Source organism: Mixophyes fleayi, chromosome 4 (genome assembly GCF_038048845.1).
Source record: "Mixophyes fleayi isolate aMixFle1 chromosome 4, aMixFle1.hap1, whole genome shotgun sequence".
Classification (NCBI taxonomy): Eukaryota; Metazoa; Chordata; class Amphibia; order Anura; family Limnodynastidae; genus Mixophyes; species Mixophyes fleayi.
This window is the reverse complement of record NC_134405.1, coordinates 52104299-52123363: the sequence shown is the minus strand read 5'-3', so window position 1 is coordinate 52123363 and position 19065 is coordinate 52104299. Positions and strand designations below refer to the sequence as shown.

Sequence of the window (19065 nt, the reverse complement as noted above, 5' to 3'; positions counted from 1 at the left end):
ATCTACGTCGCAAGTGCTGATTGCCACATCCAAATTCAGTCAACTTTGCGCAGTGGCATTACCGTAACCAATGAGGTCAAACCGAGGTGTGGTTATTGCTAGTTGAAAACTTTTCCCAATACCCCGCCATGATGACTTGCAATATAGTCAGCATTGGCAATTTTTGTTAGTCTCCTAGGAGACTGTTAGTTATGGTGAATGAAAGATGATTGGACACAGCAGCAGAAAGCCCTTTTGGCAAATCCTGGACTCATAAGCATATAAACTCCCACAATTCAGTGCTCTAAGCCAAAGAATAGATTTGTCTCGCCACAATTGAAAAGAGATCTACGTCGCAAGTGCTGATTGCCACATCCAAATTCAGTCAACTTTGCGCAGTGGCATTACTGTAACCAATGAGGTGAAACCGAGGTGTGGTTATTGCTAGTTGAAAACTTTTCCCAATACCCCGCCATGATGACTTGCAATATAGTCAGCATTGGCAATTTTTGTTAGTCTCCTAGGAGACTGTTAGTTATGGTGAATGAAAGATGATTGGACACAGCAGCAGAAAGTCCTTTTGGCAAATCCTGGACTCATAAGCATATAAACTCCCACAATTCAGTGCTCTAAGCCAAAGAATAGATTTGTCTCGCCACAATTGGAAAGAGCTCTACGTCGCAAGTGCTGATTGCCACATCCAAATTCAGTCAACTTTGCGCAGTGGCATTACCGTAACCAATGAGGTGAAACCGAGGTGTGGTTATTGCTAGTTGAAAACTTTTCCCAATACCCCGCCATGATGACTTGCAATATAGTCAGCGTTGGCAATTTTTGTTAGTCTTCTAGGAGACTGTTAGTTATGGTGAATGAAAGATGATTGGACACAGCAGCAGAAAGCCCTTTTGGCAAATCCTGGACTCATAAGCATATAAACTCCCACAATTCAGTGCTCTAAGCCAAAGAATAGATTTGTCTCGCCACAATTGCAAAGAGACTTACGTCTCAAGTGCTGATTGCCACATCCAAATTCAGTCAACTTTGCGCAGTGGCATTACCGTAACCAATGAGGTCAAACCGAGGTGTGGTTATTGCTAGTTGAAAACTTTTCCCAATACCCCGCCATGATGACTTGCAATATAGTCAGCATTGGCAATTTTTGTTAGTCTCCTAGGAGACTGTTAGTTATGGTGAATGAAAGATGATTGGACACAGCAGCAGAAAGCCCTTTTGGCAAATCCTGGACTCATAAGCATATAAACTCCCACAATTCAGTGCTCTAAGCCAAAGAATAGATTTGTCTGGCCACAATTGGAAAGAGATCTACGTCACAAGTGCTGATTGCCACATCCAAATTCAGTCAACTTTGCGCAGTGGCATTACCGTAACCAATGAGGTCAAACCAAAGTGTGGTTATTGCTAGATGAAAACTTTTCCCAATACCCCGCCATGATGACTTGCAATATAATCAGCATTGGCAATTTTTGTTAGTCTCCTAGGAGACTGTTAGTTATGGTGAATGAAAGATGATTGGACACAGCAGCAGAAAGCCCTTTTGGCAAATACTGGACTCATAAGTATATAAACTCCCACAATTCAGTGCTCTAAGCCAAAGAATAGATTTGTCTCGCCACAATTGGAAAGAGATCTACGTCGCAAGTGCTGATTGCCACATCCAAATTCAGTCAACTTTGCGCAGTGGCATTACCGTAACCAATGAGGTCAAACCGAGGTGTGGTTATTGCTAGTTGAAAACTTTTCCCAATACCCCGCCATGATGACTTGCAATATAGTCAGCATTGGCAATTTTTGTTAGTCTCCTAGGAGACTGTTAGTTATGGTGAATGAAAGATGATTGGACACAGCAGCAGAAAGCACTTTTGGCAAATCCTGGACTCATAAGCATATAAATTCCCACAATTCAGTGCTCTAAGCCAAAGAATAGATTTGTCTCGCCACAATTGAAAAGAGATCTACGTCGCAAGTGCTGATTGCCACATTCAAATTCAGTCAACTTTGCGCAGTGGCATTACCGTAACCAATGAGGTGAAACCGAGATGTGGTTATTGCTAGTTGAAAACTTTTCCCAATACCCCGCCATGATGACTTGCAATATAGTCAGCATTGGCAATTTTTGTTAGTCTCCTAGGAGACTGTTAGTTATGGTGAATGAAAGATGATTGGACACAGCAGCAGAAAGCCCTTTTGGCAAATCCTGAACTCATAAGCATATAAACTCCCACAATTCAGTGCTCTAAGCCAAAGAATTGATTTGTCTGGCCACAATTGGAAAGAGATCTACGTCGCAAGTGCTGATTGCCACATCCAAATTCAGTCAACTTTGCGCAGTGGCATTACCGTAACCAATGAGGTCAAACCAAAGTGTGGTTATTGCTAGATGAAAACTTTTCCCAATACCCCGCCATGATGACTTGCAATATAGTCAGCATTGGCAATTTTTGTTAGTCTCCTAGGAGACTGTTAGTTATGGTGAATGAAAGATGATTGGACACAGCAGCAGAAAGCCCTTTTGGCAAATACTGGACTCATAAGTATATAAACTCCCACAATTCAGTGCTCTAAGCCAAAGAATAGATTTGTCTCGCCACAATTGGAAAGAGATCTACGTCGCAAGTGCTGATTGCCACATCCAAATTCAGTCAACTTTGCGCAGTGGCATTACCGTAACCAATGAGGTCAAACCGAGGTGTGGTTATTGCTAGTTGAAAACTTTTCCCAATACCCCGCCATGATGACTTGCAATATAGTCAGCATTGGCAATTTTTGTTAGTCTCCTAGGAGACTGTTAGTTATGGTGAATGAAAGATGATTGGACACAGCAGCAGAAAGCCCTTTTGGCAAATCCTGGACTCATAAGCATATAAACTCCCACAATTCAGTGCTCTAAGCCAAAGAATAGATTTGTCTCGCCACAATTGGAAAGAGCTCTACGTCGCAAGTGCTGATTGCCACATCCAAATTCAGTCAACTTTGCGCAGTGGCATTACCGTAACCAATGAGGTGAAACCGAGGTGTGGTTATTGCTAGTTGAAAACTTTTCCCAATACCCCGCCATGATGACTTGCAATATAGTCAGCATTGGCAATTTTTGTTAGTCTCCTAGGAGACTGTTAGTTATGGTGAATGAAAGATGATTGGACACAGCAGCAGAAAGCCCTTTTGGCAAATCCTGAACTCATAAGCATATAAACTCCCACAATTCAGTGCTCTAAGCCAAAGAATTGATTTGTCTGGCCACAATTGGAAAGAGATCTACGTCGCAAGTGCTGATTGCCACATCCAAATTCAGTCAACTTTGCGCAGTGGCATTACCGTAACCAATGAGGTGAAACCGAGGTGTGGTTATTGCTAGTTGAAAACTTTTCCCAATACCCCGCCATGATGACTTGCAATATGGTCAGCATTGGCAATTTTTGTTAGTTTCCTAGGAGACTGTTAGTTATGGTGAATGAAAGATGATTGGACACAGCAGCAGAAAGCCCTTTTGGCAAATACTGGTCTCATAAGTATATAAACTCCCACAATTTAGTGCTCTAAGCCAAAGAATAGATTTGTCTCGCCACAATTGGAAAGAGATCTACGTCGCAAGTGCTGATTGCCACATCCAAATTCAGTCAACTTTGCGCAGTGGCATTACCGTAACCAATGAGGTGAAACCGAGGTGTGGTTATTGCTAGTTGAAAACTTTTCCCAATACCCCACCATGATGACTTGCAATATAGTCAGCATTGGCAATTTTTGTTAGTCTCCTAGGAGACTGTTAGTTATGGTGAATGAAAGATGATTGGACACAGCAGCAGAAAGCCCTTTTGGCAAATCCTGGACTCATAAGCATATAAACTCCCACAATTCAGTGCTCTAAGCCAAAGAATAGATTTGTCTCGCCACAATTGGAAAGAGCTCTACGTCGCAAGTGCTGATTGCCACATCCAAATTCAGTCAACTTTGCGCAGTGGCATTACCGTAACCAATGAGGTGAAACCGAGGTGTGGTTATTGCTAGTTGAAAACTTTTCCCAATACCCCACCATGATGACTTGCAATATAGTCAGCATTGGCAATTTTTGTTAGTCTCCTAGGAGACTGTTAGTTATGGTGAATGAAAGATGATTGGACACAGCAGCAGAAAGCCCTTTTGGCAAATCCTGGACTCATAAGCATATAAATTCCCACAATTCAGTGCTCTAAGCCAAAGAATAGATTTGTCTCGCCACAATTGAAAAGAGATCTACGTCGCAAGTGCTGATTGCCACATCTAAATTCAGTCAACTTTGCGCAGTGGCATTACCGTAACCAATGAGGTCAAACCGAGGTGTGGTTATTGCTAGTTGAAAACTTTTCCCAATACCCCGCCATGATGACTTGCAATATAGTCAGCATTGGCAATTTTTGTTAGTCTCCTAGGAGACTGTTAGTGATGGTGAATGAAAGATGATTGGACACAGCAGCAGAAAGCCCTTTTGGCAAATCCTGGACTCATAAGCATATAAACTCCCACAATTCAGTGCTCTAAGCCAAAGAATAGATTTGTCTCGCCACAATTGGAAAGAGACTTACATCTCAAGTGCTGATTGCCACATCCAAATTCAGTCAACTTTGCGCAGTGGCATTACTGTAACCAATGAGGTGAAACCGAGGTGTGGTTATTGCTAGTTGAAAACTTTTCCCAATACCCTGCCATGATGACTTGCAATATAGTCAGCATTGGCAATTTTTGTTAGTCTCCTAGGAGACTGTTAGTTATGGTGAATGAAAGATGATTGGACACAGCAGCAGAAAGCCCTTTTGGCAAATACTGGACTCATAAGTATATAAACTCCCACAATTTAGTGCTCTAAGCCAAAGAATAGATTTGTCTCGCCACAATTGGAAAGAGATCTACGTCGCAAGTGCTGATTGCCACATCCAAATTCAGTCAACTTTGCGCAGTGGCATTACCGTAACCAATGAGGTGAAACCGAGGTGTGGTTATTGCTAGTTGAAAACTTTTCCCAATACCCCACCATGATGACTTGCAATATAGTCAGCATTGGCAATTTTTGTTAGTCTCCTAGGAGACTGTTAGTTATGGTGAATGAAAGATGATTGGACACAGCAGCAGAAAGCCCTTTTGGCAAATCCTGGACTCATAAGCATATAAACTCCCACAATTCAGTGCTCTAAGCCAAAGAATAGATTTGTCTCGCCACAATTGGAAAGAGCTCTACGTCGCAAGTGCTGATTGCCACATCCAAATTCAGTCAACTTTGCGCAGTGGCATTACCGTAACCAATGAGGTCAAACCAAAGTGTGGTTATTGCTAGATGAAAACTTTTCCCAATACCCCGCCATGATGACTTGCAATATAGTCAGCATTGGCAATTTTTGTTAGTCTCCTAGGAGACTGTTAGTTATGGTGAATGAAAGATGATTGGACACAGCAGCAGAAAGCCCTTTTGGCAAATACTGGACTCATAAGTATATAAACTCCCACAATTCAGTGCTCTAAGCCAAAGAATAGATTTGTCTCGCCACAATTGGAAAGAGATCTACGTCGCAAGTGCTGATTGCCACATCCAAATTCAGTCAACTTTGCGCAGTGGCATTACGTAACCAATGAGGTCAAACCGAGAGGTGGTTATTGCTAGTTGAAAACTTTTCCCAATACCCCGCCATGATGACTTGCAATATAGTCAGCATTGGCAATTTTTGTTAGTCTCCTAGGAGACTGTTAGTTATGGTGAATGAAAGATGATTGGACACAGCAGCAGAAAGCCCTTTTGGCAAATCCTGGACTCATAAGCATATAAACTCCCACAATTCAGTGCTCTAAGCAAAGAATAGATTTGTCTCGCCAACAATTGAAAAGAGATCTACGTCGCAAGTGCTGATTGCCACATCCAAATTCAGTCAACTTTGCGCAGTGGCATTACTGTAACCAATGAGGTGAAACCGAGGTGTGGTTATTGCTAGTTGAAAACTTTTCCCAATACCCCGCCATGATGACTTGCAATATAGTCAGCATTGGCAATTTTTGTTAGTCTCCTAGGAGACTGTTAGTTATGGTGAATGAAAGATGATTGGACACAGCAGCAGAAAGTCCTTTTGGCAAATCCTGGACTCATAAGCATATAAACTCCCACAATTCAGTGCTCTAAGCCAAAGAATAGATTTGTCTCGCCACAATTGGAAAGAGCTCTACGTCGCAAGTGCTGATTGCCACATCCAAATTCAGTCAACTTTGCGCAGTGGCATTACCGTAACCAATGAGGTGAAACCGAGGTGTGGTTATTGCTAGTTGAAAACTTTTCCCAATACCCCACCATGATGACTTGCAATATAGTCAGCATTGGCAATTTTTGTTAGTCTCCTAGGAGACTGTTAGTTATGGTGAATGAAAGATGATTGGACACAGCAGCAGAAAGCCCTTTTGGCAAATCCTGGACTCATAAGCATATAAACTCCCACAATTCAGTGCTCTAAGCCAAAGAATAGATTTGTCTCGCCACAATTGGAAAGAGCTCTACGTCGCAAGTGCTGATTGCCACATCCAAATTCAGTCAACTTTGCGCAGTGGCATTACCGTAACCAATGAGGTGAAACCGAGGTGTGGTTATTGCTAGTTGAAAACTTTTCCCAATACCCCACCATGATCACTTGCAATATAGTCAGCATTGGCAATTTTTTGTTAGTCTCCTAGGAGACTGTTAGTTATGGTGAATGAAAGATGATTGGACACAGCAGCAGAAAGCCCTTTTGGCAAATCCTGGACTCATAAGCATATAAATTCCCACAATTCAGTGCTCTAAGCCAAAGAATAGATTTGTCTCGCCACAATTGAAAAGAGATCTACGTCGCAAGTGCTGATTGCCACATCTAAATTCAGTCAACTTTGCGCAGTGGCATTACCGTAACCAATGAGGTCAAACCGAGGTGTGGTTATTGCTAGTTGAAAACTTTTCCCAATACCCCGCCATGATGACTTGCAATATAGTCAGCATTGGCAATTTTTGTTAGTCTCCTAGGAGACTGTTAGTGATGGTGAATGAAAGATGATTGGACACAGCAGCAGAAAGCCCTTTTGGCAAATCCTGGACTCATAAGCATATAAACTCCCACAATTCAGTGCTCTAAGCCAAAGAATAGATTTGTCTCGCCACAATTGGAAAGAGACTTACATCTCAAGTGCTGATTGCCACATCCAAATTCAGTCAACTTTGCGCAGTGGCATTACTGTAACCAATGAGGTGAAACCGAGGTGTGGTTATTGCTAGTTGAAAACTTTTCCCAATACCCTGCCATGATGACTTGCAATATAGTCAGCATTGGCAATTTTTGTTAGTCTCCTAGGAGACTGTTAGTTATGGTGAATGAAAGATGATTGGACACAGCAGCAGAAAGCCCTTTTGGCAAATACTGGACTCATAAGTATATAAACTCCCACAATTTAGTGCTCTAAGCCAAAGAATAGATTTGTCTCGCCACAATTGGAAAGAGATCTACGTCGCAAGTGCTGATTGCCACATCCAAATTCAGTCAACTTTGCGCAGTGGCATTACCGTAACCAATGAGGTCAAACCGAGATGTGGTTATTGCTAGTTGAAAACTTTCCCAATACCCCCGCCATGATGACTTGCAATATAGTCAGCATTGGCAATTTTTGTTAGTCTCCTAGGAGACTGTTAGTTATGGTGAATGAAAGATGATTGGACACAGCAGCAGAAAGCCCTTTTGGCAAATCCTGGACTCATAAGCATATAAACTCCCACAATTCAGTGCTCTAAGCCAAAGAATAGATTTGTCTCGCCACAATTGAAAAGAGATCTACGTCGCAAGTGCTGATTGCCACATCCAAATTCAGTCAACTTTGCGCAGTGGCATTACTGTAACCAATGAGGTCAAACCGAGGTGTGGTTATTGCTAGTTGAAAACTTTTCCCAATACCCCGCCATGATGACTTGCAATATAGTCAGCATTGGCAATTTTTGTTAGTCTCCTAGGAGACTGTTAGTTATGGTGAATGAAAGATGATTGGACACAGCAGCAGAAAGTCCTTTTGGCAAATCCTGGACTCATAAGCATATAAACTCCCACAATTCAGTGCTCTAAGCCAAAGAATAGATTTGTCTCGCCACAATTGGAAAGAGCTCTACGTCGCAAGTGCTGATTGCCACATCCAAATTCAGTCAACTTTTGCGCAGTGGCATTACCGTAACCAATGAGGTGAAACCGAGGTGTGGTTATTGCTAGTTGAAAACTTTTCCCAATACCCCGCCATGATGACTTGCAATATAGTCAGCATTGGCAATTTTTGTTAGTCTCCTAGGAGACTGTTAGTTATGGTGAATGAAAGATGATTGGACACAGCAGCAGAAAGCACTTTTGGCAAATCCTGGACTCATAAGCATATAAATTCCCACAATTCAGTGCTCTAAGCCAAAGAATAGATTTGTCTCGCACAATTGAAAAGAGATCTACGTCGCAAGTGCTGATTGCCACATTCAAATTCAGTCAACTTTGCGCAGTGGCATTACCGTAACCAATGAGGTGAAACCGAGATGTGGTTATTGCTAGTTGAAAACTTTTCCCAATACCCCGCCATGATGACTTGCAATATAGTCAGCATTGGCAATTTTTGTTAGTCTCCTAGGAGACTGTTAGTTATGGTGAATGAAAGATGATTGGACACAGCAGCAGAAAGCCCTTTTGCAAATCCTGAACTCATAAGCATATCACTCCCACAATTCAGTGCTCTAAGCAAAGAATTGATTTGTCTGGCCACAATTGGAAAGAGATCTACGTCGCAAGTGCTGATTGCCACATCCAAATTCAGTCAACTTTGCGCAGTGGCATTACCGTAACCAATGAGGTCAAACCAAAGTGTGGTTATTGCTAGATGAAAACTTTTCCCAACACCCCGCCATGATGACTTGCAATATAGTCAGCATTGGCAATTTTTGTTAGTCTCCTAGGAGACTGTTAGTTATGGTGAATGAAAGATGATTGGACACAGCAGCAGAAAGCCCTTTTGGCAAATACTGGACTCATAAGTATATAAACTCCCACAATTCAGTGCTCTAAGCCAAAGAATAGATTTGTCTCGCCACAATTGGAAAGAGATCTACGTCGCAAGTGCTGATTGCCACATCCAAATTCAGTCAACTTTGCGCAGTGGCATTACCGTAACCAATGAGGTGAAACCGAGGTGTGGTTATTGCTAGTTGAAAACTTTTCCCAATACCCCGCCATGATGACTTGCAATATAGTCAGCATTGGCAATTTTTGTTAGTCTCCTAGGAGACTGTTAGTTATGGTGAATGAAAGATGATTGGACACAGCAGCAGAAAGCCCTTTTGGCAAATCCTGGACTCATAAGCATATAAACTCCCACAATTCAGTGCTCTAAGCCAAAGAATAGATTTGTCTCGCCACAATTGGAAAGAGCTCTACGTCGCAAGTGCTGATTGCCACATCCAAATTTAGTCAACTTTGCGCAGTGGCATTACCGTAACCAATGAGGTCAAACCGAGGTGTGGTTATTGCTAGTTGAAAACTTTTCCCAATACCCCGCCATGATGACTTGCAATATAGTCAGCATTGGCAATTTTTGTTAGTCTCCTAGGAGACTGTTAGTTATGGTGAATGAAAGATGATTGGACACAGCAGCAGAAAGCCCTTTTGGCAAATACTGGTCTCATAAGTATATAAACTCCCACAATTTAGTGCTCTAAGCAAAGAATAGATTTGTCTCGCCACAATTGGAAAGAGATCTACGTCGCAAGTGCTGATTGCCACATCCAAATTCAGTCAACTTTGCGCAGTGGCATTACCGTAACCAATGAGGTGAAACCGAGGTGTGGTTATTGCTAGTTGAAAACTTTTCCCAATACCCCACCATGATGACTTGCAATATAGTCAGCATTGGCAATTTTTGTTAGTCTCCTAGGAGACTGTTAGTTATGGTGAATGAAAGATGATTGGACACAGCAGCAGAAAGCCCTTTTGGCAAATCCTGGACTCATAAGCATATAAACTCCCACAATTCAGTGCTCTAAGCCAAAGAATAGATTTGTCTCGCCACAATTGGAAAGAGCTCTACGTCGCAAGTGCTGATTGCCACATCCAAATTCAGTCAACTTTGCGCAGTGGCATTACCGTAACCAATGAGGTGAAACCGAGGTGTGGTTATTGCTAGTTGAAAACTTTTCCCAATACCCCACCATGATGACTTGCAATATAGTCAGCATTGGCAATTTTTGTTAGTCTCCTAGGAGACTGTTAGTTATGGTGAATGAAAGATGATTGGACACAGCAGCAGAAAGCCTTTTTGGCAAATCCTGGACTCATAAGCATATAAATTCCCACAATTCAGTGCTCTAAGCCAAAGAATAGATTTGTCTCGCCACAATTGAAAAGAGATCTACGTCGCAAGTGCTGATTGCCACATCTAAATTCAGTCAACTTTGCGCAGTGGCATTACCGTAACCAATGAGGTCAAACGAGGTGTGGTTATTGCTAGTTGAAAACTTTTCCCAATACCCCGCCATGATGACTTGCAATATAGTCAGCATTGGCAATTTTTGTTAGTCTCCTAGGAGACTGTTAGTGATGGTGAATGAAAGATGATTGGACACAGCAGCAGAAAGCCCTTTTGGCAAATCCTGGACTCATAAGCATATAAACTCCCACAATTCAGTGCTCTAAGCCAAAGAATAGATTTGTCTCGCCACAATTGGAAAGAGACTTACATCTCAAGTGCTGATTGCCACATCCAAATTCAGTCAACTTTGCGCAGTGGCATTACCGTAACCAATGAGGTGAAACCGAGGTGTGGTTATTGCTAGTTGAAAACTTTTCCCAATACCCCGCCATGATGACTTGCAATATAGTCAGCATTGGCAATATTTGTTAGTCTCCTAGGAGACTGTTAGTTATGGTGAATGAAAGATGATTGGACACAGCAGCAGAAAGCCCTTTTGGCAAATACTGGACTCATAAGTATATAAACTCCCACAATTTAGTGCTCTAAGCCAAAGAATAGATTTGTCTCTCCACAATTGGAAAGAGATCTACGTCGCAAGTGCTGATTGCCACATCCAAATTCAGTCAACTTTGCGCAGTGGCATTACCGTAACCAATGAGGTGAAACCGAGGTGTGGTTATTGCTAGTTGAAAACTTTTCCCCAATACCCCACCATGATGACTTGCAATATAGTCAGCATTGGCAATTTTTGTTAGTCTCCTAGGAGACTGTTAGTTATGGTGAATGAAAGATGATTGGACACAGCAGCAGAAAGCCCTTTTGGCAAATCCTGGACTCATAAGCATATAAACTCCCACAATTCAGTGCTCTAAGCCAAAGAATAGATTTGTCTCGCCACAATTGAAAAGAGCTCTACGTCGCAAGTGCTGATTGCCACATCCAAATTCAGTCAACTTTGCGCAGTGGCATTACCGTAACCAATGAGGTCAAACCAAAGTGTGGTTATTGCTAGATGAAAACTTTTCCCAATACCCCGCCATGCATGACTTGCAATATAGTCAGCATTGGCAATTTTTGTTAGTCTCCTAGGAGACTGTTAGTTATGGTGAATGAAAGATGATTGGACACAGCAGCAGAAAGCCCTTTTGGCAAATACTGGACTCATAAGTATATAAACTCCCACAATTCAGTGCTCTAAGCCAAAGAATAGATTTGTCTCGCCACAATTGAAAGAGATCTACGTCGCAAGTGCTGATTGCCACATCCAAATTCAGTCAACTTTGCGCAGTGGCATTACCGTAACCAATGAGGTCAAACCGAGGTGTGGTTATTGCTAGTTGAAAACTTTTCCCAATACCCCGCCATGATGACTTGCAATATAGTCAGCATTGGCAATTTTTGTTAGTCTCCTAGGAGACTGTTAGTTATGGTGAATGAAAGATGATTGGACACAGCAGCAGAAAGCCCTTTTGGCAAATCCTGGACTCATAAGCATATAAACTCCCACAATTCAGTGCTCTAAGCCAAAGAATAGATTTGTGTCTCCACAATTGGAAAGAGCTCTACGTCGCAAGTGCTGATTGCCACATCCAAATTCAGTCAACTTTGCGCAGTGGCATTACCGTAACCAATGAGGTCAAACCCAAAGTGTGGTTATTGCCAGATGAAAACTTTTCCCAATACCCCGCCATGATGACTTGCAATATAGTCAGCATTTGGCAATTTTTGTTAGTCTCCAAGGAGACTGTTAGTTATGGTGAATGAAAGATGATTGGACACAGCAGCAGAAAGCCCTTTTGGCAAATACTGGACTCATAAGTATATAAACTCCCACAATTCAGTGCTCTAAGCCAAAGAATAGATTTGTCTCGCCACAATTGGAAAGAGATCTACGTCGCAAGTGCTGATTGCCACATCCAAATTCAGTCAACTTTGCGCAGTGGCATTACCGTAACCAATGAGGTCAAACCGAGGTGTGGTTATTGCTAGTTGAAAACTTTTCCCAATACCCCGCCATGATGACTTGCAATATAGTCAGCATTGGCAATTTTTGTTAGTCTCCTAGGAGACTGTTAGTTATGGTGAATGAAAGATAATTGGACACAGCAGCAGCAGAAAGCCCTTTTGGCAAATCCTGGACTCATAAGCATATAAACTCCCACAATTCAGTGCTCTAAGCCAAAGAATAGATTTGTCTCGCCACAATTGAAAAGAGATCTACGTCGCAAGTGCTGATTGCCACATCCAAATTCAGTCAACTTTGCGCAGTGGCATTACCGTAACCAATGAGGTCAAACCGAGGTGTGGTTATTGCTAGTTGAAAACTTTTCCCAATACCCCGCCATGATGACTTGCAATATAGTCAGCATTGGCAATTTTTGTTAGTCTCCTAGGAGACTGTTAGTTATGGTGAATGAAAGATGATTGGACACAGCAGCAGAAAGCACTTTTGGCAAATCCTGGACTCATAAGCATATAAATTCCCACAATTCAGTGCTCTAAGCCAAAGAATAGATTTGTCTCGCCACAATTGAAAAGAGATCTACGTCGCAAGTGCTGATTGCCACATTCAAATTCAGTCAACTTTGCGCAGTGGCATTACCGTAACCAATGAGGTGAAACCGAGATGTGGTTATTGCTAGTTGAAAACTTTTCCCAATACCCCGCCATGATGACTTGCAATATATTCAGCATTGGCAATTTTTGTTAGTCTCCTAGGAGACTGTTAGTTATGGTGAATGAAAGATGATTGGACACAGCAGCAGAAAGCCCTTTTGGCAAATCCTGAACTCATAAGCATATAAACTCCCACAATTCAGTGCTCTAAGCCAAAGAATTGATTTGTCTGGCCACAATTGGAAAGAGATCTACGTCGCAAGTGCTGATTGCCACATCCAAATTCAGTCAACTTTGCGCAGTGGCATTACCGTAACCAATGAGGTCAAACCAAAGTGTGGTTATTGCTAGATGAAAACTTTTCCCAATACCCCGCCATGATGACTTGCAATATAGTCAGCATTGGCAATTTTTGTTAGTCTCCTAGGAGACTGTTAGTTATGGTGAATGAAAGATGATTGGACACAGCAGCAGAAAGCCCTTTTGGCAAATACTGGACTCATAAGTATATAAACTCCCACAATTCAGTGCTCTAAGCCAAAGAATAGATTTGTCTCGCCACAATTGGAAAGAGATTTACGTCGCAAGTGCTGATTGCCACATCCAAATTCAGTCAACTTTGCGCAGTGGCATTACCGTAACCAATGAGGTCAAACCGAGGTGTGGTTATTGCTAGTTGAAAACTTTTCCCAATACCCCGCCATGATGACTTGCAATATAGTCAGCATTGGCAATTTTTGTTAGTCTCCTAGGAGACTGTTAGTTATGGTGAATGAAAGATGATTGGACACAGCAGCAGAAAGCCCTTTTGGCAAATCCTGGACTCATAAGCATATAAACTCCCACAATTCAGTGCTCTAAGCCAAAGAATAGATTTGTCTCGCCACAATTGGAAAGAGCTCTACGTCGCAAGTGCTGATTGCCACATCCAAATTCAGTCAACTTTGCGCAGTGGCATTACCGTAACCAATGAGGTGAAACCGAGGTGTGGTTATTGCTAGTTGAAAACTTTTCCCAATACCCCGCCATGATGACTTGCAATATAGTCAGCATTGGCAATTTTTGTTAGTCTCCTAGGAGACTGTTAGTTATGGTGAATGAAAGATGATTGGACACAGCAGCAGAAAGCCCTTTTGGCAAATCCTGAACTCATAAGCATATAAACTCCCACAATTCAGTGCTCTAAGCCAAAGAATTGATTTGTCTGGCCACAATTGGAAAGAGATCTACGTCGCAAGTGCCGATTGCCACATCCAAATTCAGTCAACTTTGCGCAGTGGCATTACCGTAACCAATGAGGTGAAACCGAGGTGTGGTTATTGCTAGTTGAAAACTTTTCCCAATACCCCGCCATGATAACTTGCAATATGGTCAGCATTGGCAATTTTTGTTAGTTTCCTAGGAGACTGTTAGTTATGGTGAATGAAAGATGATTGGACACAGCAGCAGAAAGCCCTTTTGGCAAATACTGGTCTCATAAGTATATAAACTCCCACAATTTAGTGCTCTAAGCCAAAGAATAGATTTGTCTCGCCACAATTGGAAAGAGATCTACGTCGCAAGTGCTGATTGCCACATCCAAATTCAGTCAACTTTGCGCAGTGGCATTACCGTAACCAATGAGGTGAAACCGAGGTGTGGTTATTGCTAGTTGAAAACTTTTCCCAATACCCCACCATGATGACTTGCAATATAGTCAGCATTGGCAATTTTTGTTAGTCTCCTAGGAGACTGTTAGTTATGGTGAATGAAAGATGATTGGACACAGCAGCAGAAAGCCCTTTTGGCAAATCCTGGACTCATAAGCATATAAACTCCCACAATTCAGTGCTCTAAGCCAAAGAATAGATTTGTCTCGCCACAATTGGAAAGAGCTCTACGTCGCAAGTGCTGATTGCCACATCCAAATTCAGTCAACTTTGCGCAGTGGCATTACCGTAACCAATGAGGTGAAACCGAGGTGTGGTTATTGCTAGTTGAAAACTTTTCCCAATACCCCACCATGATGACTTGCAATATAGTCAGCATTGGCAATTTTTGTTAGTCTCCTAGGAGACTGTTAGTTATGGTGAATGAAAGATGATTGGACACAGCAGCAGAAAGCCCTTTTGGCAAATCCTGGACTCATAAGCATATAAATTCCCACAATTCAGTGCTCTAAGCCAAAGAATAGATTTGTCTCGCCACAATTGAAAAGAGATCTACGTCGCAAGTGCTGATTGCCACATCTAAATTCAGTCAACTTTGCGCAGTGGCATTACCGTAACCAATGAGGTCAAACCGAGGTGTGGTTATTGCTAGTTGAAAACTTTTCCCAGTACCCCGCCATGATGACTTGCAATATAGTCAGCATTGGCAATTTTTGTTAGTCTCCTAGGAGACTGTTAGTGATGGTGAATGAAAGATGATTGGACACAGCAGCAGAAAGCCCTTTTGGCAAATCCTGGACTCATAAGCATATAAACTCCCACAATTCAGTGCTCTAAGCCAAAGAATAGATTTGTCTCGCCACAATTGGAAAGAGACTTACATCTCAAGTGCTGATTGCCACATCCAAATTCAGTCAACTTTGCGCAGTGGCATTACCGTAACCAATGAGGTGAAACTGAGGTGTGGTTATTGCTAGTTGAAAACTTTTCCCAATACCCCGCCATGATGACTTGCAATATAGTCAGCATTGGCAATTTTTGTTACTCTCCTAGGAGACTGTTAGTTATGGTGAATGAAAGATGATTGGACACAGCAGCAGAAAGCCCTTTTGGCAAATACTGGACTCATAAGTATATAAACTCCCACAATTTAGTGCTCTAAGCCAAAGAATAGATTTGTCTCGCCACAATTGGAAAGAGATCTACGTCGCAAGTGCTGATTGCCACATCCAAATTCAGTCAACTTTGCGCAGTGGCATTACCGTAACCAATGAGGTGAAACCGAGGTGTGGTTATTGCTAGTTGAAAGCTTTTCCCAATACCCCACCATGATGACTTGCAATATAGTCAGCATTGGCAATTTTTGTTAGTCTCCTAGGAGACTGTTAGTTATGGTGAATGAAAGATGATTGGACACAGCAGCAGAAAGCCCTTTTGGCAAATCCTGGACTCATAAGCATATAAACTCCCACAATTCAGTGCTCTAAGCCAAAGAATAGATTTGTCTCGCCACAATTGGAAAGAGCTCTACGTCGCAAGTGCTGATTGCCACATCCAAATTCAGTCAACTTTGCGCAGTGGCATTACCGTAACCAATGAGGTCAAACCAAAGTGTGGTTATTGCTAGATGAAAACTTTTCCCAATACCCCGCCATGATGACTTGCAATATAGTCAGCATTGGCAATTTTTGTTAGTCTCCTAGGAGACTGTTAGTTATGGTGAATGAAAGATGATTGGACACAGCAGCAGAAAGCCCTTTTGGCAAATACTGGACTCATAAGTATATAAACTCCCACAATTCAGTGCTCTAAGCCAAAGAATAGATTTGTCTCGCCACAATTGGAAAGAGATCTACGTCGCAAGTGCTGATTGCCACATCCAAATTCAGTCAACTTTGCGCAGTGGCATTACCGTAACCAATGAGGTCAAACCGAGGTGTGGTTATTGCTAGTTGAAAACTTTTCCCAATACCCCGCCATGATGACTTGCAATATAGTCAGCATTGGCAATTTTTGTTAGTCTCCTAGGAGACTGTTAGTTATGGTGAATGAAAGATGATTGGACACAGCAGCAGAAAGCCCTTTTGGCAAATCCTGGACTCATAAGCATATAAACTCCCACAATTCAGTGCTCTAAGCCAAAGAATAGATTTGTCTCGCCACAATTGGAAAGAGCTCTACGTCGCAAGTGCTGATTGCCACATCCAAATTTAGTCAACTTTGCGCAGTGGCATTACCGTAACCAATGAGGTCAAACCGAGGTGTGGTTATTGCTAGTTGAAAACTTTTCCCAATACCCCGCCATGATGACTTGCAATATAGTCAGCATTGGCAATTTTTGTTAGTCTCCTAGGAGACTGTTAGTTATGGTGAATGAAAGATGATTGGACACAGCAGCAGAAAGCCCTTTTGGCAAATCCTGGACTCATAAGCATATAAACTCCCACAATTCAGTGCTCTAAGCCAAAGAATAGATTTGTCTGGCCACAATTGGAAAGAGATCTACGTCACAAGTGCTGATTGCCACATCCAAATTCAGTCAACTTTGCGCAGTGGCATTACCGTAACCAATGAGGTCAAACCAAAGTGTGGTTATTGCTAGATGAAAACTTTTCCCAATACCCCGCCATGATGACTTGCAATATAGTCAGCATTGGCAATTTTTGTTAGTCTCCTAGGAGACTGTTAGTTATGGTGAATGAAAGATGATTGGACACAGCAGCAGAAAGCCCTTTTGGCAAATACTGGACTCATAAGTATATAAACTCCCACAATTCAGTGCTCTAAGCCAAAGAATAGATTTGTCTCGCCACAATTGGAAAGAGATCTACGTCGCAAGTGCTGATTGCCACATCCAAATTCAGTCAACTTTGCGCAGTGGCATTACCGTAACCAATGAGGTCAAACCGAGGTGTGGTTATTGCTAGTTGAAAACTTTTCCCAATACCCCGCCATGATGACTTGCAATATAGTCAGCATTGGCAATTTTTGTTAGTCTCCTAGGAGACTGTTAGTTATGGTGAATGAAAGATGATTGGACACAGCAGCAGAAAGCCCTTTTGGCAAATCCTGGACTCATAAGCATATAAACTCCCACAATTCAGTGCTCTAAGCCAAAGAATAGATTTGTCTCGCCACAATTGAAAAGAGATCTACGTCGCAAGTGCTGATTGCCACATCCAAATTCAGTCAATTTTGCGCAGTGGCATTACTGTAACCAATGAGGTCAAACCGAGGTGTGGTTATTGCTAGTTGAAAACTTTTCCCAATACCCCGCCATGATGACTTGCAATATAGTCAGCATTGGCAATTTTTGTTAGTCTCCTAGGAGACTGTTAGTTATGGTGAATGAAAGATGATTGGACACAGCAGCAGAAAGTCTTTTTGGCAAATCCTGGACTCATAAGCATATAAACTCCCACAATTCAGTGCTCTAAGCCAAAGAATAGATTTGTCTCGCCACAATTGGAAAGAGCTCTACGTCGCAAGTGCTGATTGCCACATCCAAATTCAGTCAACTTTGCGCAGTGGCATTACCGTAACCAATGAGGTGAAACCGAGGTGTGGTTATTGCTAGTTGAAAACTTTTCCCAATACCCCGCCATGATGACTTGCAATATAGTCAGCATTGGCAATTTTTGTTAGTCTCCTAGGAGACTGTTAGTTATGGTGAATGAAAGATGATTGGACACAGCAGCAGAAAGCACTTTTGGCAAATCCTGGACTCATAAGCATATAAATTCCCACAATTCAGTGCTCTAAGCCAAAGAATAGATTTGTCTCGCCACAATTGAAAAGAGATCTACGTCGCAAGTGCTGATTGCCACATTCAAATTCAGTCAACTTTGCGCAGTGGCATTACCGTAACCAATGAGGTCAAACTGAGGTGTGGTTATTGCTAGTTGAAAACTTTTCCCAATACCCCGCCATGATGATTTGCAATATAGTCAGCATTGGCAATTTTTGTTAGTCTCCTAGGAGACTGTTAGTTATGGTGAATGAAAGATGATTGGACACAGCAGCAGAAAGCCCTTTTGGCAAATCCTGGACTCATAAGCATATAAACTCCCACAATTCAGTGCTCTAAGCCAAAGAATAGATTTGTCTTGCCACAATTGAAAAGAGATCTACGTCGCAAGTGCTGATTGCCACATCCAAATTCAGTCAACTTTGCGCAGTGGCATTACTGTAACCAATGAGGTCAAACCGAGGTGTGGTTATTGCTAGTTGAAAACTTTTCCCAATACCCCGCCATGATGACTTGCAATATAGTCAGCATTGGCAATTTTTGTTAGTCTCCTAGGAGACTGTTAGTTATGGTGAATGAAAGATGATTGGA

General features: G+C 42.1%; 59 non-coding genes across 59 annotated transcripts; all 59 read left to right on the top strand.

The window, feature by feature from the left end:
- The first annotated feature begins 41 nt into the window (after positions 1-41).
- Positions 42-182, top strand: LOC142155774 (U4 spliceosomal RNA). The gene has a single exon (XR_012691865.1). It is a non-coding gene; the product is annotated as a U4 spliceosomal RNA (small nuclear RNA).
- A 184-nt stretch (positions 183-366) lies between these two features.
- On the top strand, positions 367-507 carry LOC142155952 (U4 spliceosomal RNA). Its single transcript, XR_012692035.1, has one exon. It is a non-coding gene; the product is annotated as a U4 spliceosomal RNA (small nuclear RNA).
- A 184-nt stretch (positions 508-691) lies between these two features.
- Positions 692-832, top strand: LOC142155986 (U4 spliceosomal RNA). Its single transcript, XR_012692067.1, has one exon. It is a non-coding gene; the product is annotated as a U4 spliceosomal RNA (small nuclear RNA).
- A 184-nt stretch (positions 833-1016) lies between these two features.
- LOC142155773 (U4 spliceosomal RNA) lies at positions 1017-1157 on the top strand. Its single transcript, XR_012691864.1, has one exon. It is a non-coding gene; the product is annotated as a U4 spliceosomal RNA (small nuclear RNA).
- Positions 1158-1341: 184 nt separating this feature from the next.
- On the top strand, positions 1342-1482 carry LOC142156223 (U4 spliceosomal RNA). Its single transcript, XR_012692292.1, has one exon. It is a non-coding gene; the product is annotated as a U4 spliceosomal RNA (small nuclear RNA).
- Positions 1483-1666: 184 nt separating this feature from the next.
- On the top strand, positions 1667-1807 carry LOC142155772 (U4 spliceosomal RNA). Its single transcript, XR_012691863.1, has one exon. It is a non-coding gene; the product is annotated as a U4 spliceosomal RNA (small nuclear RNA).
- Positions 1808-1991: 184 nt separating this feature from the next.
- Positions 1992-2132, top strand: LOC142156043 (U4 spliceosomal RNA). Its single transcript, XR_012692120.1, has one exon. It is a non-coding gene; the product is annotated as a U4 spliceosomal RNA (small nuclear RNA).
- A 184-nt stretch (positions 2133-2316) lies between these two features.
- LOC142156163 (U4 spliceosomal RNA) lies at positions 2317-2457 on the top strand. Its single transcript, XR_012692235.1, has one exon. It is a non-coding gene; the product is annotated as a U4 spliceosomal RNA (small nuclear RNA).
- Positions 2458-2641: 184 nt separating this feature from the next.
- On the top strand, positions 2642-2782 carry LOC142155771 (U4 spliceosomal RNA). The gene has a single exon (XR_012691862.1). It is a non-coding gene; the product is annotated as a U4 spliceosomal RNA (small nuclear RNA).
- Positions 2783-2966: 184 nt separating this feature from the next.
- On the top strand, positions 2967-3107 carry LOC142155870 (U4 spliceosomal RNA). The gene has a single exon (XR_012691956.1). It is a non-coding gene; the product is annotated as a U4 spliceosomal RNA (small nuclear RNA).
- Positions 3108-3291: 184 nt separating this feature from the next.
- Positions 3292-3432, top strand: LOC142155989 (U4 spliceosomal RNA). Its single transcript, XR_012692070.1, has one exon. It is a non-coding gene; the product is annotated as a U4 spliceosomal RNA (small nuclear RNA).
- A 184-nt stretch (positions 3433-3616) lies between these two features.
- LOC142156016 (U4 spliceosomal RNA) lies at positions 3617-3757 on the top strand. Its single transcript, XR_012692094.1, has one exon. It is a non-coding gene; the product is annotated as a U4 spliceosomal RNA (small nuclear RNA).
- Positions 3758-3941: 184 nt separating this feature from the next.
- Positions 3942-4082, top strand: LOC142156015 (U4 spliceosomal RNA). The gene has a single exon (XR_012692093.1). It is a non-coding gene; the product is annotated as a U4 spliceosomal RNA (small nuclear RNA).
- Positions 4083-4266: 184 nt separating this feature from the next.
- Positions 4267-4407, top strand: LOC142155769 (U4 spliceosomal RNA). Its single transcript, XR_012691860.1, has one exon. It is a non-coding gene; the product is annotated as a U4 spliceosomal RNA (small nuclear RNA).
- Positions 4408-4591: 184 nt separating this feature from the next.
- LOC142156074 (U4 spliceosomal RNA) lies at positions 4592-4732 on the top strand. Its single transcript, XR_012692149.1, has one exon. It is a non-coding gene; the product is annotated as a U4 spliceosomal RNA (small nuclear RNA).
- A 184-nt stretch (positions 4733-4916) lies between these two features.
- LOC142156012 (U4 spliceosomal RNA) lies at positions 4917-5057 on the top strand. Its single transcript, XR_012692092.1, has one exon. It is a non-coding gene; the product is annotated as a U4 spliceosomal RNA (small nuclear RNA).
- Positions 5058-5241: 184 nt separating this feature from the next.
- LOC142156161 (U4 spliceosomal RNA) lies at positions 5242-5382 on the top strand. Its single transcript, XR_012692233.1, has one exon. It is a non-coding gene; the product is annotated as a U4 spliceosomal RNA (small nuclear RNA).
- A 184-nt stretch (positions 5383-5566) lies between these two features.
- LOC142156226 (U4 spliceosomal RNA) lies at positions 5567-5706 on the top strand. The gene has a single exon (XR_012692295.1). It is a non-coding gene; the product is annotated as a U4 spliceosomal RNA (small nuclear RNA).
- Positions 5707-5890: 184 nt separating this feature from the next.
- On the top strand, positions 5891-6031 carry LOC142155951 (U4 spliceosomal RNA). Its single transcript, XR_012692034.1, has one exon. It is a non-coding gene; the product is annotated as a U4 spliceosomal RNA (small nuclear RNA).
- Positions 6032-6215: 184 nt separating this feature from the next.
- Positions 6216-6356, top strand: LOC142156011 (U4 spliceosomal RNA). Its single transcript, XR_012692091.1, has one exon. It is a non-coding gene; the product is annotated as a U4 spliceosomal RNA (small nuclear RNA).
- Positions 6357-6540: 184 nt separating this feature from the next.
- On the top strand, positions 6541-6682 carry LOC142156195 (U4 spliceosomal RNA). The gene has a single exon (XR_012692265.1). It is a non-coding gene; the product is annotated as a U4 spliceosomal RNA (small nuclear RNA).
- A 184-nt stretch (positions 6683-6866) lies between these two features.
- On the top strand, positions 6867-7007 carry LOC142155768 (U4 spliceosomal RNA). Its single transcript, XR_012691859.1, has one exon. It is a non-coding gene; the product is annotated as a U4 spliceosomal RNA (small nuclear RNA).
- A 184-nt stretch (positions 7008-7191) lies between these two features.
- On the top strand, positions 7192-7332 carry LOC142156073 (U4 spliceosomal RNA). The gene has a single exon (XR_012692148.1). It is a non-coding gene; the product is annotated as a U4 spliceosomal RNA (small nuclear RNA).
- Positions 7333-7516: 184 nt separating this feature from the next.
- Positions 7517-7657, top strand: LOC142156129 (U4 spliceosomal RNA). Its single transcript, XR_012692203.1, has one exon. It is a non-coding gene; the product is annotated as a U4 spliceosomal RNA (small nuclear RNA).
- Positions 7658-7841: 184 nt separating this feature from the next.
- LOC142155921 (U4 spliceosomal RNA) lies at positions 7842-7982 on the top strand. The gene has a single exon (XR_012692006.1). It is a non-coding gene; the product is annotated as a U4 spliceosomal RNA (small nuclear RNA).
- A 185-nt stretch (positions 7983-8167) lies between these two features.
- On the top strand, positions 8168-8308 carry LOC142155972 (U4 spliceosomal RNA). Its single transcript, XR_012692054.1, has one exon. It is a non-coding gene; the product is annotated as a U4 spliceosomal RNA (small nuclear RNA).
- Positions 8309-8491: 183 nt separating this feature from the next.
- On the top strand, positions 8492-8632 carry LOC142156042 (U4 spliceosomal RNA). The gene has a single exon (XR_012692119.1). It is a non-coding gene; the product is annotated as a U4 spliceosomal RNA (small nuclear RNA).
- A 181-nt stretch (positions 8633-8813) lies between these two features.
- LOC142156193 (U4 spliceosomal RNA) lies at positions 8814-8954 on the top strand. Its single transcript, XR_012692263.1, has one exon. It is a non-coding gene; the product is annotated as a U4 spliceosomal RNA (small nuclear RNA).
- A 184-nt stretch (positions 8955-9138) lies between these two features.
- LOC142155868 (U4 spliceosomal RNA) lies at positions 9139-9279 on the top strand. The gene has a single exon (XR_012691954.1). It is a non-coding gene; the product is annotated as a U4 spliceosomal RNA (small nuclear RNA).
- Positions 9280-9463: 184 nt separating this feature from the next.
- On the top strand, positions 9464-9604 carry LOC142155767 (U4 spliceosomal RNA). Its single transcript, XR_012691858.1, has one exon. It is a non-coding gene; the product is annotated as a U4 spliceosomal RNA (small nuclear RNA).
- A 183-nt stretch (positions 9605-9787) lies between these two features.
- LOC142156010 (U4 spliceosomal RNA) lies at positions 9788-9928 on the top strand. The gene has a single exon (XR_012692090.1). It is a non-coding gene; the product is annotated as a U4 spliceosomal RNA (small nuclear RNA).
- A 184-nt stretch (positions 9929-10112) lies between these two features.
- On the top strand, positions 10113-10253 carry LOC142156008 (U4 spliceosomal RNA). The gene has a single exon (XR_012692088.1). It is a non-coding gene; the product is annotated as a U4 spliceosomal RNA (small nuclear RNA).
- A 184-nt stretch (positions 10254-10437) lies between these two features.
- Positions 10438-10577, top strand: LOC142156126 (U4 spliceosomal RNA). Its single transcript, XR_012692200.1, has one exon. It is a non-coding gene; the product is annotated as a U4 spliceosomal RNA (small nuclear RNA).
- A 184-nt stretch (positions 10578-10761) lies between these two features.
- On the top strand, positions 10762-10902 carry LOC142155974 (U4 spliceosomal RNA). Its single transcript, XR_012692056.1, has one exon. It is a non-coding gene; the product is annotated as a U4 spliceosomal RNA (small nuclear RNA).
- A 184-nt stretch (positions 10903-11086) lies between these two features.
- Positions 11087-11228, top strand: LOC142156089 (U4 spliceosomal RNA). The gene has a single exon (XR_012692164.1). It is a non-coding gene; the product is annotated as a U4 spliceosomal RNA (small nuclear RNA).
- Positions 11229-11412: 184 nt separating this feature from the next.
- On the top strand, positions 11413-11554 carry LOC142156227 (U4 spliceosomal RNA). Its single transcript, XR_012692296.1, has one exon. It is a non-coding gene; the product is annotated as a U4 spliceosomal RNA (small nuclear RNA).
- A 183-nt stretch (positions 11555-11737) lies between these two features.
- LOC142155766 (U4 spliceosomal RNA) lies at positions 11738-11878 on the top strand. The gene has a single exon (XR_012691857.1). It is a non-coding gene; the product is annotated as a U4 spliceosomal RNA (small nuclear RNA).
- Positions 11879-12062: 184 nt separating this feature from the next.
- LOC142156229 (U4 spliceosomal RNA) lies at positions 12063-12205 on the top strand. The gene has a single exon (XR_012692298.1). It is a non-coding gene; the product is annotated as a U4 spliceosomal RNA (small nuclear RNA).
- Positions 12206-12389: 184 nt separating this feature from the next.
- On the top strand, positions 12390-12530 carry LOC142155765 (U4 spliceosomal RNA). Its single transcript, XR_012691856.1, has one exon. It is a non-coding gene; the product is annotated as a U4 spliceosomal RNA (small nuclear RNA).
- A 187-nt stretch (positions 12531-12717) lies between these two features.
- LOC142155763 (U4 spliceosomal RNA) lies at positions 12718-12858 on the top strand. The gene has a single exon (XR_012691854.1). It is a non-coding gene; the product is annotated as a U4 spliceosomal RNA (small nuclear RNA).
- A 184-nt stretch (positions 12859-13042) lies between these two features.
- On the top strand, positions 13043-13183 carry LOC142156128 (U4 spliceosomal RNA). Its single transcript, XR_012692202.1, has one exon. It is a non-coding gene; the product is annotated as a U4 spliceosomal RNA (small nuclear RNA).
- A 184-nt stretch (positions 13184-13367) lies between these two features.
- LOC142156159 (U4 spliceosomal RNA) lies at positions 13368-13508 on the top strand. Its single transcript, XR_012692232.1, has one exon. It is a non-coding gene; the product is annotated as a U4 spliceosomal RNA (small nuclear RNA).
- Positions 13509-13692: 184 nt separating this feature from the next.
- On the top strand, positions 13693-13833 carry LOC142155762 (U4 spliceosomal RNA). Its single transcript, XR_012691853.1, has one exon. It is a non-coding gene; the product is annotated as a U4 spliceosomal RNA (small nuclear RNA).
- A 184-nt stretch (positions 13834-14017) lies between these two features.
- On the top strand, positions 14018-14158 carry LOC142155867 (U4 spliceosomal RNA). Its single transcript, XR_012691953.1, has one exon. It is a non-coding gene; the product is annotated as a U4 spliceosomal RNA (small nuclear RNA).
- Positions 14159-14342: 184 nt separating this feature from the next.
- LOC142156090 (U4 spliceosomal RNA) lies at positions 14343-14483 on the top strand. The gene has a single exon (XR_012692165.1). It is a non-coding gene; the product is annotated as a U4 spliceosomal RNA (small nuclear RNA).
- A 184-nt stretch (positions 14484-14667) lies between these two features.
- On the top strand, positions 14668-14808 carry LOC142156007 (U4 spliceosomal RNA). The gene has a single exon (XR_012692087.1). It is a non-coding gene; the product is annotated as a U4 spliceosomal RNA (small nuclear RNA).
- A 184-nt stretch (positions 14809-14992) lies between these two features.
- Positions 14993-15133, top strand: LOC142156006 (U4 spliceosomal RNA). The gene has a single exon (XR_012692086.1). It is a non-coding gene; the product is annotated as a U4 spliceosomal RNA (small nuclear RNA).
- Positions 15134-15317: 184 nt separating this feature from the next.
- Positions 15318-15458, top strand: LOC142155954 (U4 spliceosomal RNA). The gene has a single exon (XR_012692037.1). It is a non-coding gene; the product is annotated as a U4 spliceosomal RNA (small nuclear RNA).
- Positions 15459-15642: 184 nt separating this feature from the next.
- LOC142155977 (U4 spliceosomal RNA) lies at positions 15643-15783 on the top strand. Its single transcript, XR_012692059.1, has one exon. It is a non-coding gene; the product is annotated as a U4 spliceosomal RNA (small nuclear RNA).
- Positions 15784-15967: 184 nt separating this feature from the next.
- On the top strand, positions 15968-16108 carry LOC142156106 (U4 spliceosomal RNA). Its single transcript, XR_012692181.1, has one exon. It is a non-coding gene; the product is annotated as a U4 spliceosomal RNA (small nuclear RNA).
- Positions 16109-16292: 184 nt separating this feature from the next.
- LOC142156158 (U4 spliceosomal RNA) lies at positions 16293-16433 on the top strand. Its single transcript, XR_012692231.1, has one exon. It is a non-coding gene; the product is annotated as a U4 spliceosomal RNA (small nuclear RNA).
- A 184-nt stretch (positions 16434-16617) lies between these two features.
- LOC142155761 (U4 spliceosomal RNA) lies at positions 16618-16758 on the top strand. The gene has a single exon (XR_012691852.1). It is a non-coding gene; the product is annotated as a U4 spliceosomal RNA (small nuclear RNA).
- A 184-nt stretch (positions 16759-16942) lies between these two features.
- On the top strand, positions 16943-17083 carry LOC142155760 (U4 spliceosomal RNA). Its single transcript, XR_012691851.1, has one exon. It is a non-coding gene; the product is annotated as a U4 spliceosomal RNA (small nuclear RNA).
- A 184-nt stretch (positions 17084-17267) lies between these two features.
- On the top strand, positions 17268-17408 carry LOC142156157 (U4 spliceosomal RNA). Its single transcript, XR_012692230.1, has one exon. It is a non-coding gene; the product is annotated as a U4 spliceosomal RNA (small nuclear RNA).
- A 184-nt stretch (positions 17409-17592) lies between these two features.
- LOC142155759 (U4 spliceosomal RNA) lies at positions 17593-17733 on the top strand. Its single transcript, XR_012691850.1, has one exon. It is a non-coding gene; the product is annotated as a U4 spliceosomal RNA (small nuclear RNA).
- A 184-nt stretch (positions 17734-17917) lies between these two features.
- LOC142156038 (U4 spliceosomal RNA) lies at positions 17918-18058 on the top strand. The gene has a single exon (XR_012692116.1). It is a non-coding gene; the product is annotated as a U4 spliceosomal RNA (small nuclear RNA).
- A 184-nt stretch (positions 18059-18242) lies between these two features.
- Positions 18243-18383, top strand: LOC142155866 (U4 spliceosomal RNA). The gene has a single exon (XR_012691952.1). It is a non-coding gene; the product is annotated as a U4 spliceosomal RNA (small nuclear RNA).
- Positions 18384-18567: 184 nt separating this feature from the next.
- LOC142156044 (U4 spliceosomal RNA) lies at positions 18568-18708 on the top strand. Its single transcript, XR_012692121.1, has one exon. It is a non-coding gene; the product is annotated as a U4 spliceosomal RNA (small nuclear RNA).
- A 184-nt stretch (positions 18709-18892) lies between these two features.
- LOC142155920 (U4 spliceosomal RNA) lies at positions 18893-19033 on the top strand. The gene has a single exon (XR_012692005.1). It is a non-coding gene; the product is annotated as a U4 spliceosomal RNA (small nuclear RNA).
- Positions 19034-19065: the final 32 nt, after the last annotated feature.